Below are 7341 nucleotides of genomic sequence, written 5' to 3' on the forward strand. Positions count from 1 at the left end.
AGGGAGAAAAATGACGACAGCGAGGAGTCAAATTTAGAAATGTAGTGCAGGGAAACAAAAGAAAGAAAGAAGAAAAAAACATTACCTCCCCCTATCCCAATATGATTTATGACTCAGCCGGAGAATTACATGTAATGATTCAGCATGTTGATCAAGGGTTTGTACAGCGGTGCGTGATCCAGAAATATTGCAGTGAGGCCGAGAATAGACAGCGATGCAGATCAATTACTCCAGAGCTCCGCATTGTGCATTCTGGCATTCTACCTGAGGCTACGGCCCATATACCCCCGCGACATCACAGCAAAATCCCCCCGCCGCTCTCTACCACGCAACAAAAATATGCATTCGACTCAGATAAACTTGACTTGGTTTTATTGTCTTCAATATTAAAAAAAAGAAAATCAATTCGGCACATTTTCAAAGCCATCTCCGTTGGGAAGGGAGCGCGGTGTCGAACCTCGCCATCATATTTCAATATCTCTGCGCGACTCACAGGCAACGCTCGCCAGGAAGTCATGTAAATAATTAAGTAGAGACTTGGTCACAAGGTGCTGTATCTACAAAATGAGCTATTACTTTTTTCCCCTCTGGGGGCCGAGAGGCCGATTATGGCGTCGGGTCAAAGGTGGAAGACGAGCTCCACGGGGCAAACGAGCATCAAATCCCTTCCATTACTGACACACACAGCCTGGGCTGGTATGAGATGGGGGAAGCCTTTGTATGAACAATGTGATGCTTATAAAAAATGGCCAAGGGCATTTATAATATCTATCATAAGAGTGCACAGACAAAGCTAACGTTCTTGTTTATATATTCACATTGTTTGCTGGCTATGAACCTGAATCATTCTCCCCTGATGTCAAGTATTCCTCAATTTTCTTTTTTTAAGGCAGCTCTATTGAAGGGTGACTGGTCAGCGATCAGTTTCTACTCTTACTTTCTTCTACCCCTTCTCTTTTTTCTTCTTCTTTGACACTCACCACGTCTGATTACGGGTAGGAGCTGGCAAAGGTCACTAGTTTATCTCCAGCGAGCGTGGTTTGATGGAGAGGAATGACATTTACATTTGGACAGGTCGAAGGAATGGAGGTGATCGGCCGAAGTAAGTTCCCACTATCAACAATATATCAGTGGAGGGAGAAGTGTTATCACCTCAGCGGGTTGGAGCTGGAAAAATGCAAACACAGCCATAGAGCCCGCATAAATGTTTGCACTGGATTTCCTAAAACGGGAGAGAAGTAATCTAGACATATGGTGCCATTTAATCCACCTTGTTAAAGCAAACCTTGTGAAATCTGGCATCTGTCGCTTAAATAGGCTGAAGGAGGAAAAACCTTGTCTCAACCATACCCACCGCCCTTTCCACACCCCCCCCCCTACACTAACCTCAGGTGTTTTGTGCATGTCAATGTGTTTGCAGCAACAACGATCTGCTCCCTTAATCAGGAGCAAATCTTGTTTTCAATAATTAGCTGACAGACAAAAAGGAGAGAAACCTCATTTCCCTGCTAGACTCGACGCCATGGCACAATCCATGAAATGAATGTCTAATGGCGAGGCCTGTTCGGCAGCCACCGGGAAGACGTTAATGTAGAATTAAAAACATGTCAGCCCGATCGTATGCTTTGCCGCCCCCCACCCCCTTCTCCCTCCAAGGCTGTCAGGATTCCCACTAATAAACGCGGGCTGCAGAGGTGTCATATGCGCTGTAAACAATTAAGGGAAGAGGAAGCTTTATATATATATATATATATATATATATATATATATATATATATATATATCATCTTTCTTGTGAATATTTCGTTAGCCCTTCGCGTCACACGAAAGTCAACTGAAAGACAGAGGAACCGACACCTGGCTAGATTTTGGGATCATTTTGATTTATCGTACCAAAGAACGTCATTCAAGCAAACACGATGCCTCTAGCAACGATCTTTTTTCCCACCATAAAACCAATTCACAGACTTGATTTGACATCGGCTTCGTCTGCTCCAGTGCTTGCACTCTCACTGTTTATCTGTCTGCTGCTTTGTTCTGTTCAGCTCCGCGGTGTCTACGGCTCCTTTTGCCCGTGATGACAATGCGGAGTGTAGATAACCCACGGTAACAGAAACCGCGGGAATCCGGCGTGCGAGACAGATTGGAAAAAAATGCTCAGGAATCTTTGGTGGGGGACATCAGCTGCTGATTAATGCCGTCGTCTCACAGCACGCTGACGGGATTGTCGGGCCCGGGGTCGACATCCAGGAGAAGCGGTAGTGATAAAGAACTAATTAAAGATGGTGAAAGGTGAATATGATTTTGGGGATCTGTCAGTAATTGGGCACATGAAAGACACTAGCAGGGTGCAGAAGCCGCCGCTGTTCTCCCTTATTAGGCTCTAATGTGAAAGTTAATGTATTTCATGCCACTGCCCGGGCGCCTGGAGGAGGTCAGTGGCATGCCCCGCGCAGGGTGGGAGCCCCACAGGGCCGTTTGTAAGGGGTGGGAACATGGCACCCCCTCTTCAGTTTTAATTCAGAACAACAGCTCAGAGAAACAAAGAGGTTCACAGGAAATCCGCTGCAGGAGTTGTGCAACAAAGAGCTGCGAAGACTGGCGACATGTTTTGTGAACTATACTTTACTGTCTTGCCGAGGGTTTGATGAAAACACTGACAAACCATGAGCGCTCTGCAAACATGGAGCTGGCAGGCGATCGAAATGTCATTAAAAAATTTCAATGTCAACAGCTTTTTGCGGTTCTCCACATAACATGCTGTGATCCAGTAGTAACCAATGGAATAGTTTCAATGAAATTAGGGCCTGAGCAAACAGAGTCCCAGTCTCTGTGGCGAAATATGTGCATTAAGGATGAGTGGAGATTCTTTCTTTCTTAAAAGGAATAGTTCAACACTTTGGGAAAATCTTTGGAAAAAAAGATCAACTCCTCTCTCGTGTCAGTACGCTACATGTAAAGCTTGAGCCAGCATGTGGTTCAGACTCGCTGAGACTGGAAACCAAGAGGAAACTACTTGCATATATATATATATATGAAAAATACAGTAAAAATAATAATAATCTGCCCACCCATACCTGTGAAGCTCACCAATTAGAATGCGGACTCTTTCTTTGACTCATACAAAAACCAAAACGCAAGAACAAGCGTTGCATGCCGACATGACTTTGTTGCAACTGTGGTTTCATGCTTTGGTTTTTGTACAATTCAAACAAACGAAACACAAAAAGATGGTTTTGGTGACTTTCAGACAGAGCCAGGCTACCTGTTTCCCTCTGCTTCCACTCTTTATGCCAACCTGAGATAACCATCTGCCAACTTGTGCCGTATTGAACAAGCAGGTAGGAAAATAGTATTGATCTTCCCATCTTACTCTCGGATAGAAAGCAAATAGGAGTACCTTGCCAATGTGTTGAATTTAATTACACAAAAATAGCCTGCATTAACTTGAATTATTAAGGGAGAAGAATTAAGAGGATTAACAAGAGAATACACTTTATAGTCTTAAGTAATGGCTCATTCATTTATAAGTCAAAAGGGTACAAAACATGACATTAAACAACATGAGTCATAATATATGAATAACACACTGGCAGCTATGATACTGGCGAATATAACCTTATGTGATTAATGATTCACAGGTCAGATATCCCAGTTCAGACTGAACTTATTTTACGATTATCATTTTGGCCTCTTCGCGCCTTCATTAGACAGGGCCAGTGAAGAGAGGGAGGGGAACGTGGCAGGCAGACTCAAACTGGGGAGCTTGTGGCTTGTGGGGGCAATGGGGCACCAGAAGGCTGTCTCTACTTTAATTTCCCGCATATCACATAATCAAACACATCTAGCTGCAAGTCGTGGGAATACACACACACACACACACACACACACACACACACACACACACACACACACACACACACACACACACACACACACACACACACACACACACACACACACACACACACACACACACACACACACACACACACACACACACACACACACACACACACACACACACACACACACACACACACACACACACACACACACACACACACCGTGAGGTAGCACACAGTAAAAGCTGGTATATTGACATCTTCCATCTCGGTGGGAAAATTGCATATGTGGAGGCGCCACGAGGTTTGGTGTCAAAGGTTTTGTGTATTACACATTGCATATGCTGTAGCCCTTACAGTTTGCCAATTGTGTGGAAACGGCTGCATCGTGGCTGGTTAAAATTCACCAGTGATAGCACAGTATTTGTGCATGATGCAGCAGCAGCAGCATGAAAGTTTCTAATATAAAAATCTACTGCCTAATTAACTGTCGTGCTTGAATTAATGAAGTGAGCTGGGAGAAAATATCTTTCAAGAGGCGATGCGGCGTTCAGACTTGAAAGGGATGCAACGTAACATGTATGGTACGTTTTTTTCTCAAACATACTTTGCTCCTATTTAGTTGGCTAGTTTCCTATTGGCTGTAAAATCTGCCAGTTAAAAGAAACATATCTTAGTTTTTTTTGTTTAAGTTAAAACAGTGGACTGTTATGCCCTATGGAGTTTTCAGTAAACGCTCCTCTTCTCAATAATACATTGACTGTATTTCCCCTGGTTTTTTTGCCTTAATTGAGGCTCAGACTATTAAGGGTAATGGCAGCTTTCATGGCCTTTTGAAATGCCCTCAAGTCTTATTAGCTTTTCACCGTTTTTTTTGTTCCCATCCTGTGGTATATTTTTCCTACTGAGACACAGATACTAAGTTCACAAAGTTTCGGGGAATTCATTCATTGTTTAATCGCTCCCCGCGGAGACAGGTGTCAGCCTGGATCTTATCGGCTCTTGCATAATGAGTAAAAATGATGGAGCTGGGCCGGATCCTGCAAAGGTCACACTATCACACCCTTTTACAGAAACAAATAGAATTAATGAAAGCCGTTTGTCTGGATCCACACCACTTGCTCTCCCCTCCCCGACGCTGCACTCCCTTAGCCCCTCATTATTCTCTCCGCTTCTCCGTCTTCGGGAGACGCCGCGTTCACTGTCAACATCTCTCTTCACCACATCATCTACAGTAGCTTTGCGACTCGGGGATCACACCGAGCACATTGCAGTATTCATAAGCTGCTTCAGCAGTGTCCCCCCCTTCCCTCATCCCCGGCTGAGTTTCATGAAATCACTTTAGGAAAGCCAAACGTCATCCTGGGAGAGAAAAAAACAACAAAGAAATCAATGCATTTTGTATACAAGGAAAAAAAAGATAGAAAAAAAAAATGTACTGCAAAAACGGAACACAATTTGATTATTGCCTGCAAATGTACTCTCGGACTAGGGTGAGATATTACAGGCTCTAATATAAACTAGAATTCAGCGAAGGATGGACTGCGCGTTGTTTCACCGCAGATGGGAGAGAACAAAAGGTAGCAAACAGCTTTGAGGCGAGTGGAGAGGGCACCACATTCCAAACATTAGATTTTCTGCCCAGGTTTTTTTTTTTCCACACTTATGTAGTGCATTCTTTAAGGTGCAGTAAACAAGACTCGGGGAAGTGTGCCTGACAAGGACGGTGAGAACATCAGCGTCGGCACGGCACAGAGACTCACCATTCACTGCTTATCGAATTTCCCTCCGGTCCAGCATGAAAGCCATGTACACCTAGGATAGCGTGAGCTGCTCGTGGCATGAGGTTGCCTTCCGACGCAGATCAAAAGATTGTCTCCGAACCCGGACAGAGGGACAGATCGACGCCTCGGGGGCCGGGCCACCCTCAAGCTGTTTGCTAGATGGGAATCAGATACTGATGTTTTCTCAATGGACTTGGCACTGTCATCGTCCATGCACAATGAATATGTGTTTTCATAGAGGGGATTATTTCAACGGAGAAAGGGAGGATATCTGAGCGAAGGTTTTTTTTTTTCGCTTCTTCTTCCGCTGGGTGTTTGCAAAAGATTTGTGTGGGGGGGGGGGGAAGAAAGCCCTAACGACTCTAAAGAGTTGAATCATCCAGTCGATATTCTGGGATTTCACCTGGGGGGTCCTATGCCATTGTGCTTTGCACTACTGACTCACAGTATGTGTATATGGAACACTGCTAAGTTTAGACTGGTGTATGTTTTCTCCACAAACGAATCTAGTTCGTAATTGGCAGATGCAAGGGGTGAAATATTGACTGTGTTCGTGTGCAGAAATATAGTAGTTTGTGTGTGTGTGTGTTTCTGTGTGTGTGTGTGTGTGTTTGTTTGGCTGCCATCCTGGTTTCATCTCAGTGTGCTATCAAGGAGACATAAGCCACTTCCATCTGCCTTGTGTTCCAAGTTTCTTTGTGTTCATAAAAAGGCAGGAAGTCAAGCTTAAATCTTTTTCTTTTAACCACCACATCAGCTTTTATTTACAGTAAGAAGACAGTATAAAAAGAGAACTCAACTTCACTGACTGACATAAATCATGCCAGAGATGAACATAAAAAAAAATGAACATACTGTACAAACTGACCTTACTGCAGATGTGTATTAACAACAGGCCAGCTGTGAAGCCTGGGAATATAAGTCTATACGACAATGAATATCTGGTGGTGGCAGCAATTTGTTTCCTATATTACAAGTCATTTAGTTTTTGTCGGTGGCTGTAAATTGAGTCAGCCACTAATTACTTATATTGCTAGAATGGCTGTAGATGGAGCTTTCCTTCAAAATAAGTGAATATGTGGTCAAAGCATTTGTGGTTGCATGTAGAGCAGATGGAAATCACAATTTTCTTTTGAGGCAATCAGAGTCTAAAGCATTTTGGTGAGACGGAGTTCTCAAACTGAAAGAGAAGAGGCAGACAGGGATATGTAATGGTATTTCCGGGTAAAAGTAGTTGGACCCCGATAATAAAAATAAAAAAATAAATATTGCTGATAGAAACCTTATATCCACTGGGAATATTGGAATGAGTGAAAGCATTTGTTAAATTTAGCAGCAAAGAGGCATTCAAGGCCTTGAGAGCATTTGGTTAATATATTGAAAGTTACAGTGGTAAACGGTCACAGTCTTCGACCCATGCAAACGACTGCAAATGTAGAATTAACTGACAGACGGTTTTGTTGGCATAGAGTCTTGCGGCGAATATGATACGCCATCAAAAATACGAGTGAGGACTGTTAATTGGCCTTGAGACCATCTCAAATGTGACCTCTGAAATGTACGGAAATGTCACCACAGCGCCTCACTCAGTCCAAATTGCATAAAATTTGGCAGGCATGTTCGAAATGCTTTTCAAAAACTGTACTGCCATGTGTGAACATGAATATCATATCACATTCAAAGTGCACCGCATCATAAAATCCCCTGTTGTT

The sequence above is a fragment of the Scophthalmus maximus genome, chromosome 21, assembly GCF_022379125.1.
Source record: "Scophthalmus maximus strain ysfricsl-2021 chromosome 21, ASM2237912v1, whole genome shotgun sequence".
NCBI lineage: Eukaryota > Metazoa > Chordata > Actinopteri > Pleuronectiformes > Scophthalmidae > Scophthalmus > Scophthalmus maximus.